General features: G+C 44.2%; 1 protein-coding gene across 4 annotated transcripts in view; it reads right to left on the bottom strand.

Annotated features, from left to right (window-relative positions):
* The window catches only part of GRIN2B (glutamate ionotropic receptor NMDA type subunit 2B), a 226,036-nt gene that overhangs the window by 111,991 nt on the left and 88,114 nt on the right, over positions 1-25,931 (bottom strand). The gene's annotated exons all lie outside the window — the stretch shown is intronic.

The following is a 25,931-nucleotide window of genomic DNA, read 5'->3' as shown; positions in this document are numbered from 1 at the left end:
AGAAGGGACATCAGAGGCAAGCTTAGGCTTGCAGAGCCTCCAGAGGGTCAATTGCCATGGTACATCAAGTAGCCAGTCATTCAAAATAGAGTTTCTTAACCCTGCTTTCTTAATGTCTAAAAAATTCAAACTGTTTGATATATCTGAAAATCCTTCTCAGAGTCTTTACAGAAAGCCAGAATCAAGGCTCTTGTGGCTAATCACAGTGCCTTGGAATGAGAACATGAAATCATTAGGAACACTAAAGCTTCCATTATGCCCCCTTCAATTCATTTTATTTTTACATGGGAAAAGCCATGTGAGAAATATGAGTTTCTAGGAAGAAGCTGAGGTGCTACAATGGGTTGTTGAGAGACTAAGAAGACCTAGTGCAGCCTATAGAGATTTGCCATTTTGGGAGCCATTTTGACAGAAAAAAAACCCCGAACTGTACTGCAAAATTCACATATAGGTCCAGTTTCAGCTTTGCAGTTCCACTTCCAGCTGCAAGCCCTCATTCAGCTCTCTGAAATTGTAAAGGCTCTGACCCTATTTGCTATTGCAGCCCTTGATTGGTAAAACACTTCTACAGATGGGCTCTTCGAATTGCCATTTTTTGCTCTCCTGCAAAGTAAGATTTGTTTAGGCCATGAAAGAAGAAACACTTGATTGGATTCCAGTGCTAGACAACAATATTCCAGATACTGCCCGGTCCCACCATGCCACACACTGTGAGACAAGCAAATAAAAACACACCTCAGGATGAAAATATCACTACAGCAAACAGGATTTTAAGAGTCACAGAGAAATTCAGGTTAGAAAGGACCTCTGCAGGTGACCTGGCACAGCCCTCCACTCAAAAGAGGGACAGCTTATGTAATCTTTTCCCACCCATTTTTCAATGAAGCAACCAAACATCAAACTGTGATCATTAGCTTACTTGTCACTTATTGTTTCATGTCATAGTAGCCCACTGTTACACCCAAATGACACATACACAGAGAGCTTTTTAGCTCCATCTTCAAAAAATAAACAATAGGTCTCTTCACTTACTCTAACAAATAGCATAATGAAAAAAAAAATTGAACAAAAACACTAAAACAGCCTGCAGTTAGGTATGATGGGTAAAGAGTGGCAAGAAGGTTCAAGCAAGAGAGGAAAGAGTGAAGGGCAAAAAATGTGACTGCAGAATGGTTGGATGGAGAGGTGGAGTGTTGTGGAATGAGAAACCTTTGGATCTGTGATAGAAGTATAGCGAAATATAAAAAATTTCATAAGCAAGGACTAGTTTTTCTGAGTTTTCTAGCTCAGCACTTCAGAGCCAATGTGCATGGGCAGTTGAGCTAAGCAGCCATGTTTTAGATACTGAAGGGAACCTGCTTGGTTTTGGAGTATCCTCTCCACAGAGCCTCAATGGGTGCCACCTCCCTGCTGGGCTCCCCGACCACCGAGTCTGCTCTCCCACCCCTTCAGTCCAGAGGCAGCCCTGGGTGCGGGCAGAGGCACCCACGGCAGAAGCAGCTCGTGTGCACAGCTGTAGGGGTGAAGGAAAGCTGATGGCAGTGAAGAGGGAGCTGATGTTGCTTTCCTTGCACATGGTAGAAAACAGAGAGATGAAGGGCTCAGAGGGAGTGGTAAGCACAGAGCCAGGCAAACTCATTTAAAGATGAGACTTTCTCCACCTCAGAGCCCTGCCCTGTGCATTGGTTTCATCATTAGTGATGACAATGATGACTGAGGATTCCCAGGCTGGAACAGAGATATGAGAGCATCTGCAATTCCCTCCTATCACTATCCAAATGAAGTTCCTGTCTCTGCAGAATTGATACATGAGCTTTTATTGCTCCTACCAAGCCCTGTATAATAGCTGGGGTTAGTCCTATTCAGAAAGTTGGTAAATCCATTATGGTTTCTTTTTAAGCTATTTGCCATAATATTCCAGATATTTCCGTATTTTAATTAGACACTGTATTTTTAAGTCACCTCATTTTAGTCTTTTGCCTTTGACACATTTTACCTCAGGAAATACTATTTGTTCTTGGAATATTGAAGAAGGTATGGTGGGGTCAAGCAAGGAAGTCTCAAGAAATTAGTACTGAGATGGAAGAAATATCAACGAACTCTCAAATACAAAGGTAGAGGCAGCTGAAGGACTGGGAAATACATGTGGAAGAAACACTGCCTTGAAAGCACCTTGCAAAGGCATCACCATGGAGTGGGGGGCACAGAGGTGAGAGAAAGGATGCACCTCTTGGTGTGTGCTCACTTGGTCAGTGCCACTTGACAGGGACACGTCTCCCCACTGCGCTCTCGGCAGTCCCGAGTGAGGCTTAGCTGAGGTGTATCCTCGCCAATTTCCTTTAATAACAGGGTCCTGTCACGCCTGATTTTTTGTGGGGTTCTTCTACTAGCACTGTCAGTATGGCAGCTAACTACCTGAAGAAATTTATTATAAACCACAAAGCAGGAGAGTCTGCTTTTTACTCCCATCTCCCAGTCATTGCTGATGATATGGAATAAAAGGAGTGGAGGTGGGGTGGGAGAGGGCTGTGAGCCCCCATGTACAATGCAGGGCAGCTCAAATAGGGCTGGCTCTTCAGGGGTGTGCAACATGCCTGAAGAATCAGTCTGATATTTCAGATGAGAGCTTTAGGCAACAGTAAGCCTTGCAGCAAAGGGCTCAGCACTCACTTAGGACTAAAAACAGAGCACTTCTTATTAAGGAGGCTGATGTAAAGCCCAGAGCAGGGGGAGTGGTGGGGGGATGATGCAGGAAGGAAGGACATGTGATATTCATTCAGTAAAAGAAAACCAACAGCTAAAGAATGCACAAGGTTAATATCAATCACTTTTCCTGCTCTAGAGCCTTTTGGTGCTCAGAAGCTAATTTGGGTGGGGTGATTTCTTCACATACACACAGCAGAAACACACACCACACACCCCATCAGCCTCCCACAGATTGAAAGAGGAGTAGATATCCAAACCATAGACTAAAGAGAAGAGCTCTGCAGGGAGGAGTGCTTAACTGAGAGCAAAACTGGTCCTAGCCCAGAAATCATCAACCTCTCCAATTCCAGGGATGAGGACAGCTTTCTTGATGTCAGCCATTTCCAGGCCTTGAGCACACATACAGCCACTCCCTGAAAACTGAAGAGGAGCCACAGTTCCTGTAGGAAGCACATGCAGGGTGGGAACACCCACAACTTGCCCATATCTATCTCTCTTCATTACTCCCTGTCTAAGCTTCCAGCTTTCCCACTCCTGGTGCTAGAGGCTCTTCCACTACAACCTCTGTGATTTAAGAGACTGAGGGTGGCACAGCCTTTAGTTGCCATGGTCCAGCACAGCAGCCTCACCCACAGCAAGGGTCAAAAGGAGAATTCTCTCCAGGTTAGGAAAGGCCATAACCCCCAGTGTCCCCTCTGTGTAGCTCTGGGTCTGGTCACTGCCAGCCCTTTGGCTCCAGCATGAGTGCTCAGAGCTATTCCCACTGCTTTCAGCCTGGTTTATACTCTGGTTTCTGGGTGCTTCTCACCATGAATTGGCTAGCCCTGCCTACCCCTCTCCACAATGCACAGTACAGCCTCTGCACAGTCACACATGGCCCAGAATCCAAGATCACTGCTAACCATATCTGAAAGGCAGAACCAATGGGGGAAACCAGAAAGTTCATTTTAGCTTCAGGTGACAGCCAGGGAGTGCTAACGAAGACAAAGCAGAAAGGGTGGCAAAGTAAGACAGATGGATGGACAAGAAAGATGGCACAACATTTATATGTTCTTTTACCCAGATGTAAATGGATTTGTTGCCCTGCAGCAATTTACAATAGCTGAAAACTTGTCTGCAAAGCCCAAGAGGGAATAAGGACGTCCCAGAGAGCTGAAAAGGTGCATTCAATGCTGAGCTGTTGCTCACTAGGAGTCCTTCTAGATTCACAGCCCAATCAAAATACTGGCCTCAGTATTTTCTTTGCACCATGACCAGATGGACAGGAAAAGTCTGCTCCACTGACCACCTTCCTCCCCCCAGCTCCCTCAGCCACGTGCATAACAAACTAATAATTCAATCATGCATCTTCACCACACTTTCGCTGCAGCCCACACACTCACCCACCTGCTGCCAGAATAGGCACCCCCACCACTGCCAGAGTCAGTCAGGCATGTTTTTCTCCCACTCGTGCAGTCCCACACAGCTCCATCCACACCCCGACTCTGTCTGCCTTTAACCATTATCTCCAGCTCTGGGAAGGAGCACTGCAGATTTCCATCCCAGCCTTCCCTCTAAGTGCTTATGCGTTGCATCACAGAACATGCTCTGAGCTGGAATGAAATTTCGCCCTTTGCATATCCTTACTTATTTATACTTGCTGCCCATGCTGGTTGCCTAAGGGATGGGAAGGAGGTAGGAGGGTATTAACAAGCTCTTTAACATGATACCTCTTAGAAATAGAGTAGCTGCTGCTATCTGCATCAGTATCTTTCGCTTGAGTGAAAATCGGGCAATGGACGCTACTGCTGGCTGCTTTTCCATGCCCACATGGTACTATGAGACACACCAGGAATTTTGGCTCTGCTGCTGACCCATCAGTTCTAAAAGACAGTGTTCACACGCAAGGCTCAAATTTTACAAGGTGTGAGATGGCAAGTGTCTTCAGACACTTTTCAGAGCTCAAGACAAGGTGATGCTCTTCAGAGACAGAGCCATTTACAATTCATATCCATTATTCTACATCATTATTCACAGTCTTTTGGATGCATATATCATCCGCTCTCTTCACTGCCTTCATCTAGTCAGTCACCAAGACCTTCCTTCCCTCTCCAGAAAAGCCCACTAGTTAAGCCCAGTAGTTAAAGCACTGGGTCCTCAAATCCTAAATGCCTGACTTCAGATAAGGATGTCAAGCAAAGTCTCCCTGGGAAGGTGCCCTAAATTTGAAGATGTCATATATACTGATATAGAAAAAATTCTCTAAATCTCTTTTTCAGAAGTAATTTTATATCATAAAAAAATACTCTGCATGGGCAGAACACTCAGACCTTCAACCATACACACCCCCAGCCGATGATCTGGATCTGCCAGGAGCACTGGCATGGAGTCAGAGGAATAATGTTTTTACCAAATTGGAGAATATGTGAAGAGGGATTTAGGGGAAATGGAGTCTGTCAGAGGGGCCACTTGCTGGGAGGACAGCTTGCTGGCATGGGACAGGCAGGTGTTTGAGTGTTTGCAATGCACGCCCTCACCTACAGATACCACGTTCAACAGCCCTCCCTGTACAGGAGGGGGCTCAGGGCTCTGCACAGGACATTCCAGTGCCCCTGCATTGCACCCCACTGCCTGCACCAGGTGGGTCCCCAGGACAGCAGCTGGCACTGAACCTGCACAGCATCCCTGTAGCCCCTGGCTGTGAAGCTGATAAAGGATTGTTGGTAATAACATGGTGTGGGAAAGAACAGAAGAAAAAGAGTGGCTGGAGAAGGGGCCATGCGGAAGAAGGGCATCACTATTCCAAGGCAAACATTCTTATTGTACTTCCTGGAGATAATACAGTACAGAGTAAGGACAGGAATGAGGCCAACAAGCAGCTCTGGACTGTAAAGGGGGATCAAAACCACCCAAGCCTTCCAAAGCTCTCTAACCCATTTCCAAAAGGGTGTGAAAAATTATCTGTGCATGATAGTCAATTTGCACAGAAAGTGAGAAACCTATCTTCAAGGCAAGGAAACCTATCTATGAAAAGCTATCTCTACCAAGCCCAGGGAGCACCCCCAGGATCCTGGACAGAGGAGCACCTTTCCCATGGTGCCACCAGGCTAAACCCTCCCTAGGGAGTTGGGGGTGTCTAGCCTTGAGAAAAGGAGGCTCAGGGGGGATCTTACTGCTTTGGAAGGAGGTCATAGACAGGTGGGTGTCAGTCTCTTCTCCCAGGTAACAAGAGATAGAACAAGAGGAAATGCCTTCAAGTTGAGCCAGCAAACAGGCTGCCCAGAGAGGTGGTGGTGGCACCATCCCTGGAGGTAGATGGCAATGGGCCACTTAAGGTCATGGTTTAGTGGTGGACCTGACAGTTTAGGATAATTGGACTCAATGATTTTAGAGGTCTTTTCCAACCTCAGGTGATGCTATGATTCTATGAGTCTTTGAAGCCTGAATCTGTGGCATCTGACAGTGTCATCACTGCAGGCTATAGTGCCAGCCCCATCTTGGCTAAGGACAGATGTAATTGTACAGGTAATGAAATACAGCTGCCACCCCCAGAACAGTTGTTCCTTGAAGTCACAGAAGTACCAAGTAGGACTTCTTCCCTAATACAAGTGACTTGTGTGCACAAATAATACCAGTCATTGGGACCAAATCAATTTTTTCTCCCCCAAGCTCTCCCATCCTTCACCATTCATATGTAGCCGAGGCTATTTGGGAATGCAAGCAGAAAAAAAAACTGCTCCAATTTTTTTCCCATGGATGTTGGTTCATGACTATCATGCTGAGGAACCAGAACTACATCCTTTCACACCCAGATCACTGAGTTCCCCTCTCTGCTGCCAAAGCCATAGAGCCAGACCTTATCTCATCTGTGCAGGTAAATCCCTGTGACTTTATTTAGTTTTCCTCTGCTGCTCAGGTCTTCTGTGGCACTCTTCAACACACTGATATTACAGATTTCTACCATGATAATTAAGGGTAGAGCTTTGCATTGGGTCTGGCTGAGATGGAGTCATTTTCCCCCAGCAGCCCTCACTGTGCTGTGCTTTGCATTGGTACCTGGAAAGGAGTTGGTAACACACCAGAGGTTTGGCTACTGCTGAGCAGCGCTGGCACAGCATCCCACCTGAGGCTGAAACTGTGCTTCCAATTCCTATAATCATAGGAATAAATAATAGGATAAAGATAAATGTTCAGACCATGCCATTTCACACATCTTAATTAATCCACTGATTGTTCCCATACTCTCCCAGATTAGGATACCCTCTCCTAGAAAACATTAGTTTATTAACCCCAGTCACTCCTTCTAAAGCAGTCCCAGAACAGATAATTGCCTGCCCCCTAAATGCCAAGGTATTCATAATGTTCTGATTTACCAAGAGGCACTGCAAAGTCTCCCTGAAGTATTTGAGTGGAGGAATAACACACAAGCTCTTTCAGAAGCATCATTAAAACCAGACAAACCTTTCAATCCATTTAGTGAAGTGCCTGGAGGCTGTCTTTTCAGAAGGGAAACAGAAGTAAATACAGCACACTGAAATTGAATACATGAAGTGCCACAGGCAGCAGCCCTCTTGCACATCATTTGCGATGCTGGTGTTTTTTCCTGTTTCCTCCTTTTCTCAATTTATACTCAGCGCATTTCGGGCCCATGTGAGGAGGAATCATAACAACCCTGGAGATTTTTATTTATTCCTGAGAAAGGTATAAAGTGGACATCAGCCAGGCAAGTTACTTCCACTGTCTGCTGAATGTCAGCCAGAAAGCATCCCTTACCTGCCACGAGAAGGCAGTTCATAATTCAGCCCCACTCAAACCTCACCCCTTCTGCTGTGGGCAATTCACAAGAGCTATCTGAGAACAGCCTCAGGAGAGGGATGATATCAGCCCTGAACCAGTCTGAGATACCTTGTTCATCTCACAAGTCCCACACCACTGCTGTTAAGTGGCCATAATAGGATGAGAGAAAATGGCCTCAGGTTGTGCCACAGAAGGTTTAGATTGGATATAAGGAAAAATTTCTTCACTGAAAGGGTTTTGAAGCACTGGAATCAACTGCCCAGAGAAATAGTATAGCCATTCTCCCTGGAAGTATTTAAAAGATGTGTAGATGTGGCACTAAGGACATGGTTTACTGGTGGACTTGGCAGCGCTGGGTTAATGACTGGACTCAATGATCTCTGAGGTCTTTTCCAACCTAAATGATACTTTGATCTATGAATATTTAGCTAAGGCTAAATATTCATAGGTGAGGTTCAAGGCTGCACCACCTACTTTTGAAATCTCTTTCCAGAACACAGAATGCCTTTCATGGAGTCCAAAGAAGTAGTATTTTTCACTATGATTTTTTCCAAGAAGAAACCAAGGGAGGATGCATCAAGTGTCAGAAGATGCTTGGCCAAATCTTTGCCAAATCTCTCCCAACATTCTGACCCCAAACTTGCCTCTTTCAGTCTGCCACACTCTGTAGCTCTCAGCCAGAGCTCTCACCTGGAGCTTTTACCCTCAACATGCCACTTGGCTCCTAGAAACATTTTACAAAAGATTGAGAAAAAACAGTATCTCTGGCACTGCTTTCTTCCCACTAAGGCTTCCCATGTTTGGGGATGATTCATGAGCTGCATGAGTTAATGTGTTTTGGTGAAGGCAGGACTGCAAAATACAGCACTGTAGCTGAACACCCATGGCTGCAGCAAGGAGGGAGGGAGAGAAGAAGTAAGAAAAGGACAGCCTGTGGAGAATTGGATTTTTTTTCCACTCTTGCACTTGTTTTTTCTAACTGTTTGGATGGTTGGTTTTACTTCCATGCTGGGGACTGGTACCGATTTTCTTTCATTGTGTGACATACATTCTTAAACAAAGATTAGAGGTGCTGAAAGCCTGGGGTAGACACTTTTTATCTTTTTTTAGGAAACACCATTTTCAATTGAAACTGAAAAAAAACCCCAATTAATTTCTCTGCTTGCTGACTGAGACCCAAGTTTAAAACCCTACAAGAACACATTCAGCCAGTAAGCAGATCTACCCTGACCTCCTAAAAATGTTCCAGGAAGCCCACAGAGAAATTTGCAGTGCTGGAGCTGGTATCACCATCTCTTCAAGCTGTCTCTTCTTCCCAAGGTAAAACCTTCCTTATAGATTCCTCTAGCTATGCCAAATTTTATCTTTAAGAGTGACATTTTCCATATCAGATGTTCATGTCATGTCTGATATTTGACAAAGATTGAAGTTAAAATGGTCTGTTCTTTTCCAAAAACAGGCAAGAGGAAAAAGCTATTTTACCAACATTAGGAAAAAGATAGTGACATTTATAAAAAGCTCCCCTACTTCTCTGCTTTCAAGGGACATGAATTTTGATGAGAGAGGAAAGCAAACATTCATTTCATGCTGATTTTTCCCATACTTCTGAAAACCCAGACAGGTCATAAGCCTTTGGAAAAACTGCAATTTACAGTTGTTCAAGAAAAATTATTAGAGCTTTCAAAAAACCCCCATCCTTTTTAAACTCCTCTCCTGACTGGGCCTTCTGTAGTCTAAGGCTCAAGTAAGGCTTATGAGTGGACTGGGAAAGCAGAAGAATGAGGAATACATCTATTGGGTTTGTATTTCCCATGACTGGGTTTGTATTTCCCTGCTCCCTGCACAGAGAGATGGCTGGAAAAGGAGGTTGGCTAATTCCAAAGCAGCAGGAAAGAGCCAGGAAGGTAATCAGGATACACTGACTTGGGACACTGCAAGAAGTAAGGGGCTAAAAAAGAAGAGAACTGAGAGGTGTGACACCTGGACTATTTGGACAAAGAGACTGTGACTTGTTCGAGCTGAGGGAAGACAGATTGAACAAGGAGTCAGAATGTGAGATAAGTGGAAATGGAAGAAAACAAGTGGCACAGTCCAGCAGTGGAGGCTGGATTTTTCTAGATCCAGGTTCTGGAGCTTAGATTATTTTTCTGTAAGACAGATTCTAACTTTACTAGGCAAGAACCAGACTGGGACAAGAAGCCAGAAGGGCAGAACAGACAAGGCAAGCTGGTGGAGACAAGACAAAAGAGGTCAGCAGTGGGAAAGAAAAGCTAACAAGTTTGTGACCACTAAACCATGCAGTTTGGCAAAGTGCTGGCTTATTCATTTAAAAAAAGTAAAGCACTGCAAAAGAGGGAAAACTTCAGCATTATAGTTATTCAACCAATTTGAATGCATCCCATTTTGCATAACGACTAAGAATCAGTCCTGAATCAACAATTTTTCTTGCAGGAGCCTGATCTCATTGAATGCACTGGACAGATTAGTTTGGGAATCAAACTTAGCCATTTGGAAAGTGGGCAGTAATCAAGTGAGAGGTTGAGAATGGCTGGGACAAACAGGAAAAATCATATTGCTAAGCCAGCTGAAAGGTGTACTGCAAGGCTGGATTTGTCCCAACCTCTGCACAAGGCCATGGTGGCACAAATAGAACAAAATATTATTTCATTATTTATTATTACAATATATTATGTATTCTATTCTATTGCAGTTGAAAGTGACCTACAACAATCCTCTAGCCCAAATGCCTCCTAAATACCGGCAGGCTTGGAGCATTGACCAAGCAGCCTGTTCCAGTGTTTGACCACTCTCTCAGGGAAGAAAACCTTCAAACCTTCCTAACACCTAGTCTAAACCTCACAAGGAACAGCTTCAAACCCTTCACATGCATCCTATTGCTGGACACAAGGGAGAAGAGATCTGTAAATTCTCTTAAACCAGGTTTTTTACAAGCAGTCTCTAAATCTATGCATCTGTTTTCTGGATGCTTAACAAAAGCTGGAAAAATCCTCTGGCCCTTTTTTTTGGTCTGGTGGCAATTCCAAACAAAAATAAGTACTGTATTGAGAGCCCAATTTTGGCAGATCAGTAAGTATAAAGTTCTGACTTTGTTGAAAGAAAAAATATATATATTCAGCCTGTCTTCTTTTGAATCTGAGCATTTTCAAACATCTTTTTTTCAAATGAAAGGAAGATACATATTGAAGTTATAAACTAATTGGAATTCGAAATCCAGTGTTTCATCTCAAATATATTGAAAGAAATAATTCAGATTAAAATTAAAAAAGGAAAATGGTTTGTAGATTGTTTTGCTTTTCTCCTGGGTTCAAGATGATTTCTGCAAAACAAATAATTATACGGGGTATAAACAAACAGCCCATATAACTTGTATGTCACAAAATTTCCATTTTTACATTAATAAAAAATCAATGAAAAACGGTGCTCAGTCCTAGGTAAGACTTGGCAGGGGGCAATTGAAGAATTGCTGTGTTGAAGACAAAGAGAAATTTGCTTTGAACACTGAAAGCATTCTGTAATGATCAGTACTTTGAATAATGAGATTCTAGGTGTCTCAGATGGGCCATGAAAAATTAATAGACATTTTTGACCTTAATCTTGCTGCGCCTCAGTTCCCCGCCTATACAATGGATTTACATAAAGTAGCTTGTGTCCTCTCATCTCGTAGGAGCGGGGTGAAAATCCATGAACTTCATGATGTGCCGAGATACTGGCCTAACGTGCCACAGATAACACCTTGAGACAAAGAATCCTCAATTCTCAGCAGCCTGTGAAAGCAGACACAATGCAAAGCTTAAAGATACACATTAAGCAAGGTGAAGGAAATGAAATACTGAATCACTGCTCAGTCAGGAAATATTACCCACCATGCATACAGAAGCAGGCAGGGGTCCTGTTTTGAAAGATAGTACTGAAACCACTGCTCTATAATGCATAGACACAAGAATGCCAAATTAAGATTGCAGCCTTAATTCTGGCACTTTCTTCTGTTTGAAGTGCTTGCCTTTGCAACCTAAATAATATTCTTCTGACACAGTTGTGTGTACGTAATATATGAAAGGCTCTTGGCTCGGGGGCCTTGGACTTCACAGAACATTGCAGCAGTCCCCCTGAGCTTTCCTCCCCAGTTATTTTGCTTCCAGCTCGTACCGGTTTTGCAGCACTGTATCAGAGCTTGTCTTTTCCTGTCTCTCTCCTTTAGCACATGCCCTTCCTCAGAAGTGCTTCCTCACCTCCAGCCACCCACCCTGCCAGCTCCCCAGCACCAGCTTTCACTGCTGCAGTGTTAATTATTTGCTTGGGCAATCATGGTCCTAGGACTACGAGCACAGACAGAGGTCTCGCTCCATTAGATATAAAACAGCAAAGAGGTTTCCTCATTGCAGGGCAAAATTGCAATAGTGTTGGCATTCTGCATCCTTCCCAGATCTGGTCCATGATGCAGAGGTGCCTGCCTCCATCTCTTCTTTCTTTGCAACCTTCCACCCAGTAACTGTACTGGTGGGTGGCAGAAAGGAAAACTTTGACTCATCACTCCTGTCTCTAATGGCAGTTGTCATGCTCCTCATAACCCCAGGTTCCCTAACAATTCACTGCTATATAACTTCTGGAGTATTTTAATCTTTATTCATCCCTCTTTACCTGAACAGCAGCTTAAACATTCCCTACTTCTCACCTGAAAACTTCTTTTGGAGTAAAACTGCCTTCAGAGAATTTCTGGTATGGTTTTGTTCATCCTGCAAAATATGCCCCAAGCCTTATGCAAAGACCATACAGACAACAAATCAGACATCTGCAGACAAATCAAACAAAGAGACCATATCAGGGTGGGAGTAGGGCCTGCCTGATGCTTAAAAAAATTCTGTGCAGAGGGAAAGATAATTTAGTAATTACCAAAAAGGAACTACTTGAAAAAAAGAGTTCAAAGCTTCTTTAGTTTTCAAGGGGTTTTTTTCCTACTAATATTAAGCTTCAGAAGTTGAAAATGTCAAAACAATAGACAAAGACCAATCCAGTCCAAAACTGTGGATGATCCTCTTCTTCCTGGCATCATGACACCTGTCAGTGCAAGATTCTCCTTTGCTAACACCCCTTGTCCTGTCCTGTTTTAAGTCACTGACACACTCCTTTTTCTTTTTCTCTCTCTCTCCTGGTTCTCTCCTCTGGCTCTCCCTGGTGAACAGTGAGCTGCAAGAAGCATTCCTGGGCTAGAAATTAACATATTAATGAAGAGAGAGCCTTGAAGAAGGGTTGAGAGATGGGGAGAAAACAGAGAGAGGAGGCAGGCAGAACAAAATAACAAAGGGAAGATATTATGAAGAAGGGACACAGAGCCAAGGCACAAAGGGAAAAAAAAAAGCCTTTCTCGGGAACTGGTGCTACTTCAAACACTTCCATAGGAAGAAAAGATGAAAGAGAGAAAAGAAAAGGGGTAGGAAAAACGGGGTGGTTTTTCTGTTTTAAGCTAAGATTTCATATTTCTATAGAAAAGAATTACCTATTGAGGAAAGGATAAGAAGATGGGAGATGGGAGTGATGGAAGTTCACAGAGACACACAAAGGGGGCATGACTGATAACAAGAGCAGTGGGCTCATCCCTGGCTGTTTGCAAAACACCACAAGCATGGAATCATGGAAGCACCAGTGCAATAGGCCGTGCCTATGGGCTATTGCCTCCCCTGCAACTTCCTGTTCTCTCCTTCCACGATGTAAGCCCGCCCCAAAATTATGCTAAAAAAGAAGGATAAAATGTCAGTTAGCAAGGACTAGGGTTGATCTGGCAAGCTCACAAATGTGCCACTCCCAACCCCTCTCAGCCCTCTCTTGGACAAACAGTGGGAAACCCATTAGGATCAGTGGATTGAGGAGGAAGTAGAAAAAATTGTTAGTTCAAACATTTAAGTACCTGTTCCATCTTCTCTGTTTCTCTTTCTGACTACCCACCATTTACATCCCTCTTTAGAAACACTGCAGAAGAACAGATCCTGAATAATGCAAAATTTCCTCTTGCACCCACTGGCCAGAACAAGCCCACCATTCCCATGCCTGATGACAAGACAAAAGGAAGGGGAAAAAAGGATTCCTGGCCTGAAGAAGGAACATAAAGAAATAGCATTTTTAGTGCTGAAATACATAACAAACACTGCAAAACCAAGGCATAAGGACTTGATTAGGAAAATAAGCTTTTTCACATAGGTCTACATCAGTAAAGGCATGAGTTGTTACCAAAGAGCCATTCTCGTGTAACAGACCTCTCTCAGTTTGTCCACATCTTTCACAGTCCCACCAGCATGTGCCACTACACAAAAACTTGTTCCACAGCTTCCAGGTGGTACCAAGCCAGCTCCTTGACACCTCACCAGGCTACTGCAATACTGAGAACACCCTCAATACCCTAAGTATTGACTGAGGCCCATGGTCTTGTGCAGCAGCCTCCTAGAGGTGTAGTAATTCAGTAAATAGCCACAGGCAGAGCAGTGTTTGACTCCTTTACCAGCCCAACTCCTCCTTTCTTCTGTAACAGTGAGGGGAGCGGACCAAGGGCTGTTTGTCACTTGGCCATCACCAGATGAGACCCCCTACGTCCTACCACACAGCTTTCTTTGACACTTAAAGAAACTTTCAGCATGAACCTCTGTCATAAATGTGACAAATTTGCATGGCTGCTTTCCCTTGACTTCTCACATGACAAGAGGGGGTTCAGGGATTTCCTGGCATAGGAGTTCCCACTGCTCAGCTTCAGCAGAATGGCCACAGCCAAAGTCACAGCATCCATACAACTGCCTGGTTTTGGGTACTGCTGCTGCTGTGACCTGTGGCATCTGAAAAGGCAAAGCAAGCTCCAAACCACACAGAGGAATGAAAGTCAGTGTCACCCACAGCCCTCCCACTTAAGAGAACCAGCTGCATGTCCTTCACAGTGAGTGCTCTAAAACCAAGCTCCGTGATGCTTTATATTTCCCCAAGTGGTCCTCCATCTGCACCACATCCCCACATTCCCTTTCTGTGAGTGCCCTTCTCTGGGGACCTGCTTCCCACTGACAACTGATGGCTGTGACAAATGTTTCTGAGCTGCTGCAGCTGAGCACCAAGAGGCAGAACCCCTTCTGCAGGCCTTGTGAGGATCCAGAAGAGGATGACAAAAAGGGAGGAAACCAGCAGCAATGCAAACCAGCCTGATCTGCAATGCAAGTTGGTGGGTGCCTCTCATTTGGGCAGCTCTCCTCCTCCCTGTGGGTAATCCTACCCCTGAATGCCTACATACCCTCCATACTGGCTTACACAGTACTCCCAGTGCCATCCACTGTTGGGAGCACCATGCTTTTCTCATTTGACTCCCTCACTCTGCCAAACTTCCTTGTTAAGCAATTTCATGGAACTATAATAAACTATTCCAAATCAATTTCACAGCATTGCTAAGCTTGTGCCTTCATCAATTCAAACTTGAGCCTTCCATGAAAAATTGCTGAGAGAAAAAAATACAAATCAGTAAAATGAGTAAACTTCTCACTCTAGACAGTCAAACTGGAGCCTGTTACAGAACTATCATCTTTCCACAGCCACCAGTGAAACTGTGGCTTGGTGCTACCTCCAAGGCACTTGTTGGAGTACCTCTTTCATGAAGAAAGCCTGAGAGAACTGGGATTGTTCAATCTGGAAAAGAGAAGCCTTTGAGGTGACCTAATTGTGGCCTTCCAGCACCTGAAGAGAACTTACAGGAAAAATGAGGCAAGACCATTTACAAGAGCATGTACTGACAGGGCAAGGGGGAATGGGTTCAAACTGAAAGAGAGTAGGTTTAGAGTGAGGCACTGGAACAGGTTGCCCAGAGAAGCTGTGGATGCCTCACCCCTGGGGTTGTTCAAAACCAGGTAAGATGTGACTCTGAACAATCTGGTCTAGCTGAAGATGTCCCCTCCCATGGCAGGGAGCTTGGAACTAGATGATCTTCAAGGTCCCCTTCCAACTCAAGCCATTCTGTGATATCTCTGATTTATCTGACCTGTAGTCTCACATTTACAAAAAGCAAGACCTTTCCCATCTCAAAGCTACATTAAAACCAAAACAGATCTGCAAGTAAAGCCCCCCAGTATCTCAACTACATGCCTGCAAGGAAAGGAAAAGGAAACTGAGACAAGGGCAGCAAAGCATGCAGAACTCTGAAATAATGGTTCTGCTGCACTTCCTGAATCTGGGCAAGTTAAATGCTGGAAAGCCCAATATCCTACACTGCCCTGCAGAACAGCTTTCTGAAATGAACACACACTAGGCATACTGAAGAGTAGTTGCTAGATGCTCAGATTTATTCAGAGGCTGTAAGCATCTGTATTTTGCACCTCAAAGTCTTCACAGTCCCTTGGTGATGCTGAAGAGCATTTTGTGATGGCTTAAGTACCAGCACTTGTAGGCACTCACCATGCCATACGTCACCACTCAGATGCAGAAGGACAACATCAGCATCTTTGTGAAGAAGGTAGAAAGCATTGCTTGCAGCGATCTGTTTGAGGTACCTCATGTCACTCACAGGGCCTAATCTGTCAGTGACACATTATTTTAAGGGGGAAGAAAGCAATGAAAAGTATCCTTTTGGGAGGACCATCTGTTATATATGACATCTATTACCCATGTGGATAAAACCTCTCAGAGCTTCATTGCAGTCAACCCTTTTGCTCTCCATCCAGTTCTGGTTATCACTTGTCTGTAACCACAGCAGCCTTGCTGGATATCTCTCACTGCCCAGGTCTGTCTCCAGGGGAAATAAGCACATAATCAATGTAAAATCTAGATTCTATCAGCTCAAAACATGTAATTCTCTTGGGATGAAGGAGGTCACTGAAATTAGGTATCATTTGCACTTGAAGTCTGCACACTGGAAAAGCTGCTAACCTCCTTTGTGACACCACTTCTGGAGCTGCAGGCTGCCTGCTGCACACAGGCACAAGAGAGGCATGTGTGGCACTGCCGCTAATATCTTGCGCTCATTAAACACCCCCAATGTCTTGGCGAAAATCCACCCTAGTAAATTCATTCTGCCAGCTGAAATTCCTCGCACAGCTCCAATGAGGTGCAGTATTCATCTCCACTTCGAACGATATTCTGTTAAACAGTTGCTCTATTTCACCCCAGAGATGGCTGCAATTTTTTGGTGAATTAAGCCATCCCCTTCTACTTTGTAAAGTGCTTTGGAACTGCAGATAAAAGATGCTAGAGCCTGTCATAAATAAGTGTAAGTTGCTGACACTGCTACTGGAGGTAGCCATCTTGCTGAAAAATGATTTCATTTGTGACACTAATAATACAGGGAAGAACACTGGGCAAGACACTAAAAACTCATTTCCATCTCGTTTTAATACAGCTTCAAAAACCAAGAAAAAAAGTCAGCATCAAGTCAGCATTTGTGCACTTTTAACCACTGCCAGGTTACAGAGATTCACAGGTTTTCAGTCCATTGTGGCAGCTCTCTTCCATCATGACCACACCATCAAGAGGGTGAACTCTTCATCTGATTATCTTCTGTCTCTCCAGATCCTTAACAAAGACCAACACTGAGTTGACCAAAGCTGTTTTCCCACCGTTTCTCACGGTACATTACCACCAAGGGGAGGCCCAATCACCTTACCGTCTTTATTCAGTCAAGACAGCATAGACACCTGTTTGGTGTGATGTAGCAAGATCAGAAATCTCTCCACAGGGGTGGAAAAGAGCTTTCTTTGTATGAAGATGGCTGGCAGCACTCAGTCTGATTGATCATTTCAAGGGCAACTATGGTTAGATTTTAATATTCATTTTATATTAAGGTGCTTGCAGGCTTGAGTTAGGACATTTTTAATACTTAAATCAGGAGAGAACATGCTGCAGAAATGATAGAGCAGGGTGTACTGAACATGCTGACAGGTCTCTGCTATTTCTATTTTCTTTGTTATTATTTCACTCACATTCAAGCATTCTAAACACCACATTCCTAGATTTTATTCCATTCAAATACTTCAAGACATATAGTGCACAGTGAATGTACAATGCAAAAAAATTACACTAAGGTAACATACATCACCCTCAAATGTATTATATTCAATGCAAAATCACATTTTCTACCCTTAGCAAAGCAAATCCCTCATCTAACACTGTAAACCAATTTCTGAAGTTTGAAGTGAAGCTAGTTTTGAGTTATTTGTCCACACTAACAGAAACCCCACTGCTGGCTAATTATTTGAAAGCAGAACAAATTCATCCATTTCACACTCTCTTAACTCAAAATTGGATGAACAGGGATTTTTTTGCTCAATTTTTTCAAAAATGTTCACCTTTGGACTGTGAATGAAAATAAAATTTGCTAAGTAAAACAAAAATGTACTTTAAAAATTATTGCTACTTGAAAATAGGCCAGTGGAGAGGTGTGTACACTGCAGAGGGAGGTCTGGATTCTGCCCAGGTAACAGGTATGTAAAACCTGTTACCTGTGCAAACTTTGGTAGGATCCCTTTCAGATTAGTATTCAGCTGCCCCACCGATATGCAGATCCACATTTCCCCAAAATGTGGATGCAAGACTCAAGTAACCCTTAAAGCAATGATTTTGAGAGGAATTTCATCAGCAGCATCTAGTCAGGAGTGCTCTAAGCCTCAATTCAGAAAAGCACTTAACCACGCACAATCTCTTGGCCAAAGCATAGATGGCAAAAGCCCCTGAACAGCAGGGGCTTCTGCAGGGGAGCAGCTGCTGGACAGGGCTCAGCTCCATCACACAAGCGTGTAAGACAGAAAGCAGAAAGGAGCACCCCACTGCAAGTTAAACCACAGCAACAGTGTTAAACCTGCAGAACATTAAAAATCCCATCCCAGACACACCAGGGTTAATATCTCCACTCTTTTCCAAGAAAGGTCACCCGACTGATCTTTTTCCCTTTTTTAGTGAACACAAAGGCTGTCATCATCCATTCCCCCCACCAGCCTTCCAGGAGGGAGCACTAGGTGCAAGCAGCTCTTGTCAAACCGAATTGGGAACCCAAATTGCATCAAAGAGAAGCAAAAGCTGCTCCAGAGCTGCACAGGGAGCCATAGCAACGCAGCAGTTCCTATTTTTAAAAACTTGAAAGATAGTAAGAACATTAAGTCTGAGGGGAGGAGAGAGGGAAAAAAAAAAAAAAAGAAACTACGTTTCTAACGGAAAGGAAAAAAATGCACATGTTCCTGATAGGCACCAGTGATGAAACTACATATGGCCAGCCATCAGTGTGCAGGTGTGCAAGTCAGAAAATATCCATTTCCCCATCAGCCAGTTCCTGACTGAAGGAAAAAGGATATTTCTCACTTTCCCTCCACTGCTCTGCTAAAGCAGGTTTTCAAATTCCCTGAGGCACTTTCAAGCCCACAGCACCCTAAATGCATTTTGTGATCAGAACAGGATCAGCAAGGGCATAGCTGGTGCAAAACTGTGGCCCAGACTGGGTTTGTGGTTTCCAAGCTCCACCACAGAGGAGGATTTTGACTCACTTTCCATGAGGAGTGGAGAGAGTCTGAAGGCACACATTAAAACATATTGTCACCAGCAAGTGAAGTTGCCACATTACTAGCACTAATTGGACTTGGCTCCAGAGCAGAAGATGTCTCAGAGGGCTGGAAGCAGAACACGGACATTTTCCCATCTGGAAACTGATGGTGCATACCAAAATTCATTCCCAGCTGGTGGATTTTGGAGGCGTTTATGAAAGGGTATGTCCTTTAATCAAAAGACAACCCTTGCCAAAAACCCATCATTTTACTTGAACCCTTCTATTAGCTCAGTTGGTTAGAGTAAGGTGCTAACATCAGCAAGGTTGCAGGTTCAATCCGTTAACAGGCCTCTCACTTAAGAGTTGGACTCAAAGATCCTTATGGGTCCCTTCCAACTCAGAATATTTTGTGGTTCTGTGATCCTATTTTAATTGCAAAGAGGCTGAAATACCCAGCTGTCCACACTGAGCAAGTACCTACTCTCCCCCTCTGACAAAGCTCAGCTATGCAGGACTAAGGCATCCTGTGGCGCCTGCTGAGGAACAAACATTTTTGCTGTGCCATCACATACTCCCACTGAGAAGCCAGGGATCTCCAGTATCCTATCAGCCTACAAGTTAGTTTGATGTTTGTCCTTCCACTATAGGACAGCTGTGCTTCCCACTGCTCAAGCAGGACTGCTTCAGAGCTGGGCAGAGCAAGGAGGGCAGCCAGATGCAGACTGCTCTTGTGCATCCAGCACCCTTACCAGCCCTCCTGCAGGGGGGAGGTTTGGATCAAGAGCATGTTACAAACTGCCCTCAGCATTCCTCTCCAGTGACAGGAAAAAAAGGAGTCAGGAAAAGGCGACACTTCCTCCAAATGTGGTGGCACACGACTGTTCACCTCCTGACCAGACAACATGAATACCCAGCAGCCCCAAGCCAACAAACACAGGGCAAATGAAATGCAACAGGAGATGCAAGATAGGGACAGAAAAATGTGATGGCAGCACACACAGAGAGCGAGATGGTGTACAGCAAGGGATGCAGGGAGGCACAGAGACCCTGACAGAGGCAGGAGGTACAGGCCAGCCCCAGCCTCCAGCTGCTGCTGGAGCAGTGACAGGAACAAGCAGATTTCAGCAGCAGGGATGTCTAATCTGTCAGCAGCGCTCACGCCACATGCTGCCACTCTGCACCAGCCTGACAGCAGCAGGACACACCAACCAGTGGGAACATAATGAGCTGCTAACTAGACATGGGCCTAAAGGCTCCAAAAGGTCAAAAGTTACATATACTCCCTCACTCTCCAAGTTTCTGAAAAGGGCAATTTCTGCATCCTTGGGAACGTGCCACTTACACCTTCTCTCACCACCTCCCCAGCATTAAGAAGCAAGCCCCAGCACTGTGCCTGCCACAGCTGGAGTGCCACAGGATTCAAGGGCTGGAGCAGGGCTTCCCAGCCAGCTGCCAAGCAAGTAGATGTAGCCCTGCACACTGAGCGAGACAGGGCTCCTGTCTCTTAGTGCAAGGGTAACTTGACAAACCTGTGAATGGAGAAAGAACTCGGCAAATGGTCCACTGTCCACTCCTGCCCTCGACTCCCCTGCTGCACTCTGTGAAGCTGTGTGACCCATTCAACTAGGAGACAGCACAGAGTGGCTCCATGGCAATACCTGCACATGACATATTATGTCCCCTGTGTCTGGTGTGGAAGGTGATGGCTGCCATTATTAGAGGGGAGAGGGCAGGAGGGTGGGTTGAGAGAGACCAGAAAAACAAGGAAAGGTGTTGCCTGGGCACTGTCCTTGACACTGACCTGGTCCAGGGTGCTGTGGGTATGGTGCTGCCCACAGGTATCAGGGTGACACAATACCCTGAAAGGGCACTGCACTTTTTAATGGATATGTACAGCCCATATAGTCTTGAGTTTCCAGAGGAGCAATTTGTTTGTACAACGCAATTTCAAGAACTTTCTCTGCTCACTGACTCACTGTTGAGGTATCTAAGCCCCAGCAATTCCTAGTTTCTATTAGGGAAATGTAGTCATGTGAGAACAGAGCTCGCCCTGGTTGTTCCAGGAAAAAACCAGTTGCCCAGCACTCATCAAAGGTTCTTCTGCATTTCTTATCTGTTTGGCAAGGTAAAACTACAGACGAATGTTACCCCCCCGCCACAGTGGAAGTGTCATGTCCAAACAATGCACTGAGCAAGTTTGCCAGCTGTTTTCCTATTTGAAAAATCTGAGGTACAGAATTGAACCTAACTTTGTTTCCCTCTAAAAGTATTTCTTTGCAAAGGTGGTATAATTCCACATTTGTATTTTAATTCCAAAGCAAATGCTCCACTGCACTTTTTATTAAAATGAAATCTGCTGTGTGCAGCCTGGTGTTAAATGAGAGACTATTAAAGCCAATCAGTGGAGAACTCATTAGAAGCCCTACAACAACAAACTAGTAGTTATGGCCCAGCATTCACAAGCAGCCATGACAACAAGGAGAAAGAATCCAGGTCTCATTGAAGGGTACAATAAAACCACAGCTTATGTAGCCCAAAGACTGTGAATATCCATACAAAACAGCTGAGCTTCCATTCCTCAAATATGTGCCAGAAATTATATTCTTTTCTCATGACTCATCTCTGAATTCCACTCCTAAGAATACTCCTGTCATTTAGTTATTTCTTCCCATTTCTAAAATGTAATGAGAAGCACCAATCCAGAGCTCAAGGAAATCTGCCCCATCAATTAAAATAACTAAATAAGCAGAAGGCTGCCTATAAACACATCCACCTCTGCCCACCTCAGCAGCCATGGTGAAGGGAAAAAAGATGAGCTTTGCAGGATGCCTGGAAGCCTAGCAACTCTCCTAGGAAGGGCCAAGAGGTAAGAACTCCTCATCTGAGCATTTCCTTCCCAACCTTTGAGATCTCCTCATCCAGTAGAAAAGAGCAGAGCACACAGTGGTTTTGCTGGGTGCCCAGACCAGATATTGGGGTAACTCTAAACTTGGTAGACTGAAATATTCAGATCAGATTTTTTTCTGGGACAATGAAGGAATAAATGAATAGGTAATTATTACAAACAGAACAAAGAATTAAAGACTGTAATTGAACTGGGAAACAGCATTTGGATATTTGGACTCCAAATTACCTCCTAAGCCTATTATCAGCATAAATTGAGATAAATCCCTTACTAGAGGAAAAATTCCTCAAAAATCATTCAAAAAGATAACTAACAAACCTTGTAGAACAAAATTCTCTCAAAGTATCATTTCACTACTCTTCAGTGGAGTTATCTCACCAGCAGGTTCACTTACTGGACAAAATCCAAAATGTTCAATGGTCGTGATCATACTTCTGCAGTTCCAGTCTAACACAAAAGAGAACCAGTTTCAAAACAGAAACAGTTGCTATGCGACCATTAGTGATACAAGAAGATGCAGACCAAACACCTACATTGTCAAGAAATGGCATTTAGATAACAGTCTGTCTTGTTTCTTTTTGTGCTTACAGCCATACTTCAAATAAAACTTTGTTTGCACAAGTTCTTGCAAAAATGAACAAGCGTCAGGGTAAAAAGGAGGAAAGATATGGAGAATCTAAACAACATTCAGTTCATTTTCTCCTTACTCCATTATATACCCAAATCAACCACTGACACCATGTTGATCAAGACCATTTGATTTTAGATGCATTCAGAACAACTGCTCTTTTAGAAAGACAAGGGAAAAAGTAAGAAATGGTCAGAGTTCAAAGGAAGATCTTGGGAAATGACTAATTCACAGTCAGTGTATAGTGTGCCTCAGCTGAACTGAATTACACATTTTTTTAGTTTGAAGTGCCACTCTCCAAAGAATAAAATGGGAAAATTCCTTTATTGCTTTGCCTCCCCAGCTATGGATTTGAAGTAAATTGGACCGCTTTGGATTAGCTTCAAGAGTTTCTGAAAGAGTAGCTACAGGGTGATGCTTTATCTGAGGTCACATACACATACACTTTGTCTCCCCAGACATCAAGCCCACATACATGCATTTCTCTACTCTGTGTAGGCAGGTGGAGGGGGAACTTTAAGTTACAGATGGCTGAATACGGTATTGCTGGGTCGAGAGCAAGGCTAAAATTAGCTTTCCAGAACCTGCAGTCCAGTCCAAAATGAGCCAAACCAGGTTCCAGACATGCAGGTATTGTTGCTACCTGGTGTGCACAGGGCAGAAGTACTGTGGTATCCTAATTGGTGGAAGGGGTTAGGGAAAGTATGAAGTAGCCAGGTCTGCAGAACCTGTAATATCCCACACAGACAAAGCACATCATGGGAGTTTTAAAGCTTAGCACATAGTAAATTCCATGGAACTTGAAGGTATGAACACAGATTGCAGCTATTAATCTCTGTGGGTTTTGGCTCCGTGAGGCAAACTCACATCTTCATGATTGCCTCCTTTCACATCTTGTGCTTCTCCTCTGCTTCTTCTTCTCCACAGACTTCAGGCATGAGGCTGAGCTTGAAGCCATCCAATTTCTATCGAACCCTTGGATTTGTAAAAGCAATGGCTTATTTCAGACACCACTAGCTTTTAAACTTCAAAAGGTGCCTGAAAGTAATTTGATAAATTAAATAAAAAACTAAGCACCCAACTCACCGAAGTCAAACTTTTTATCAGTCTCACTTGGAAATACAGAGAGTATGGAAACATGGGTGGGTAGGGGGGAAAAGGATGCAAGGTCAGAACCCCCTCACAGGCCAGCACCATGCGAGGCAAAGCGAATATTTGCACTGTGCTCACAAGTAACTACAATAGTATAATTATTTCTCAGTTAGCTCAGGTGCCTGCAGCTATCTACACAGTGGCAGAACACAGCCTGGCACTGACTAATTTGACTGTGCTTCTCAGTGCGACTGATGTCAGTACCCAAACTGAGCTGGGTGTATCTACACGTATTGGCACTCATTCCTGTGAATGCTGTACCCAAAGCAGGCAAGGGAGCAGAAACAGCATGATTTGGGCCATGAAGGTGAAAAGAAAGCTATGATCTTCACAAGTGACAGGAGCTGCTTTCAAGTGGGGTGCCGAGGCTTCAGGGCATATCTACACAGCACAACAGTGCTGGCATATCTACACTCAAGAGTCTCTGAGCTGGTGACTTCTAAACAATGCAAAGAGGTGCTATGCAGAGAGATTTTGTTGGGTCCTTGAAGCAGCATAGCTACATGGGTGTGATCTTATGCATAGGCTAACAGTGTCAACAGAACTCATTAGAGAAGGTCTCTGCAGAACACTGCATCACATAGCAGAGAATGTTTTGTTTTCTAGATAACTGCTGAAAAGACACAATAGAGCTTCCCCCAGAATTCCTCTTCATTTGGAAAGGTAGAACAAAAGCCTGCCTCAATGTTAGTTCTCATTACTTTGTATACACTATATATATTTTCCCAGCTTAATCATTTCAGTGATGACTCAAAAGAGCAGCAGAAAAAACCCTTACTCCTAAGCCTAGCTGGGAAGGAAAGAGATAAAAGCTTTAGGCACCTTTAGTAGTTTCAAGGCCTGCATAGAGAAAAAAAACAGCACGGAGAGGATGAAGTAAATGCAATAAATCCTGGCAATACGCCAATGGATCATAAAGACAAAGGACAAATAGCAATATGGGTAATATATTGGGCCAAAGAATAAAGTTCTCTCACAGTCCCCAACGTTCAGGCAAAGCAAAAATCTGCTTCCTTGTCCCTTTGTCCCTCTATCTGCCTAGTAAAGTTGACAGTGAGGGGTCACAGCATGTGGACCAACCCATCACATTTGCACACTCAGTGATTCAACATGACAAATTAACAAAGACACTGAGCTCTGTGTGGCCTGATGGCTACTCCCTGGACTCTCCTTTCCTCACCACAAAGGATCTAACATGTCCAAGGATTTTATACGTAAAGCTTCGGACAATGACAGCTGAGCAGATCAGGGGGCATCTGGATTCCATGTCTAATTATCCGGGTTGCTTTGCTACATGCTAAAACTCCATCTGGGACAAAAAGGATCATTTAGTAATCAGAGTGCTGCTCTAGAGGTTGTTCCACCACAAGCTTCCAATATGCCCTTAAAGAGATGCTTTAGCACTGTTTCTTAGGAAAATTTGAATTTGGATAAAGAGAAGATGTTTATTCAAACAGCTTTTCCCTGTGTTTAAATACCCTTTTCCATTTGGAAAAATGTGCTGTTCTAATCAAGGTACTAGGCTTTCAGCATAAGGTGTATGAGAAAGAATGGTACCCAAAACACCCAGCAAACAGCCAGCAAAGTGCCAAAGAGCAGGGTGACAGCACAAGCCCTCCTCTGAGGTAAACCAGATTCTTAAGACATCCAAGGTATTTAAAGGCTTTGAGTACAAAGCAGGACCTGAGCAGAGCTGATGGCTCTAACTCCTTTTGCAGCTCTAGTTCTCCACATCTCTTTGCACTTCCTTCTATCCTGCAATTCAGGGCTAATGAACAGCATAAGGACACTTGGTGTTCAGACAACAGTTGCCATGAAACTATTCCTGGTAGCTTACACAACCACCACCTATAAGGGACACCTGTTCACATAGTGCTAGTGCCTGGAACAGAAGCTGGTGCCTTCTAGACTGCAACACAAACATTCCCATTGCTTGCAGCAAGAACCCACCTGGGAGCTGCGGACCCAGTCATGCAAAGACACTCCAAGAAGTTCAGTGCTGGTGAAGTTCTGTGCTGAAGAAGTTCGCTTATGAAAGCGAAAATTTGTGCCTTGAGGGGCACAATCAAATTGTTGCACTATGCCTTCATTATTCCTTTTCCTCACGCTGACTTGCCTTCTGTGTTGTATGAAGGCTTTCTAAGGGAGTGACAACACTGGCACTCATGATGCACAGCAACACGGGTCCCACCCTCAGCTCACCTCTCCTTGCCCAGTTCTGGCCAACACCACCTGCTGCCCCAAAGCACCACATGCCT

The sequence above is a fragment of the Agelaius phoeniceus genome, chromosome 5 (genome assembly GCF_051311805.1).
Source record: "Agelaius phoeniceus isolate bAgePho1 chromosome 5, bAgePho1.hap1, whole genome shotgun sequence".
NCBI classification, from domain to species: Eukaryota; Metazoa; Chordata; class Aves; order Passeriformes; family Icteridae; genus Agelaius; species Agelaius phoeniceus.
The sequence above is the reverse complement of the archived record's forward strand: the minus strand, read 5'-3'. Positions and strand labels throughout refer to the sequence as shown.